We start from the raw sequence: 558 nt of genomic DNA, 5'->3' as shown, positions 1-558 counted from the left end.
GCTTCACTCTCCACTCTAGTCCTCAGTGGCTATGTCACTGACTCTGGGCCCAGGATAAGTGGGTATTATCTGCAAGTGTGGGTGTTCTTATGCATATGCCCTCTCTTCTTATCAGCTGGACGCTTCACTCTCCACTGTCACCAGCATTTCTTATCCTAGAATATAAGCCTTAAATTATTGCTTGTTTTTACAGTTTCTTGTAACATATTAGCCCTTATCCTAGAATACAAAATTTACATTTTTGCTTCTTTTTACAACTTCTTGCAACGTATTTGCTTCTGATCCACTGTTTAACCTATGAATAGATTATCTATTTCTCTCTCTCTCTCTTTGTGTGAATTGAGTGAAGGTTTACAGACAAGGTCATCAGTTTTACAGTAAAAAAATCATACATATGCCTTGTTTAATCTCAATTTTTGCAATCCCTTCCCTACAGCAGTAGTTGCCCTGCTTCCTCCCTGTGGTGACCCAGGTACAAATATTCATTTCCGAACTTGTATATTTTTGTTGGAGATGTATATATTTATATGTATTATTGTTGTTGTTGTTTTAAATATA

General features: G+C 36.6%; 1 protein-coding gene across 2 annotated transcripts in view; it reads left to right on the top strand.

Moving 5' to 3' along the window:
* RSPO2 (R-spondin 2) overlaps nucleotides 1–558 on the top strand; it is a 248466-nt gene that overhangs the window by 149443 nt on the left and 98465 nt on the right. The gene's annotated exons all lie outside the window — the stretch shown is intronic.

This window comes from Chrysochloris asiatica, unplaced genomic scaffold (assembly GCF_000296735.1).
Source record: "Chrysochloris asiatica unplaced genomic scaffold, ChrAsi1.0 scaffold00001, whole genome shotgun sequence".
NCBI classification, from domain to species: domain Eukaryota; kingdom Metazoa; phylum Chordata; class Mammalia; order Afrosoricida; family Chrysochloridae; genus Chrysochloris; species Chrysochloris asiatica.
The sequence above is the reverse complement of the archived record's forward strand: the minus strand, read 5'-3'. Positions and strand labels throughout refer to the sequence as shown.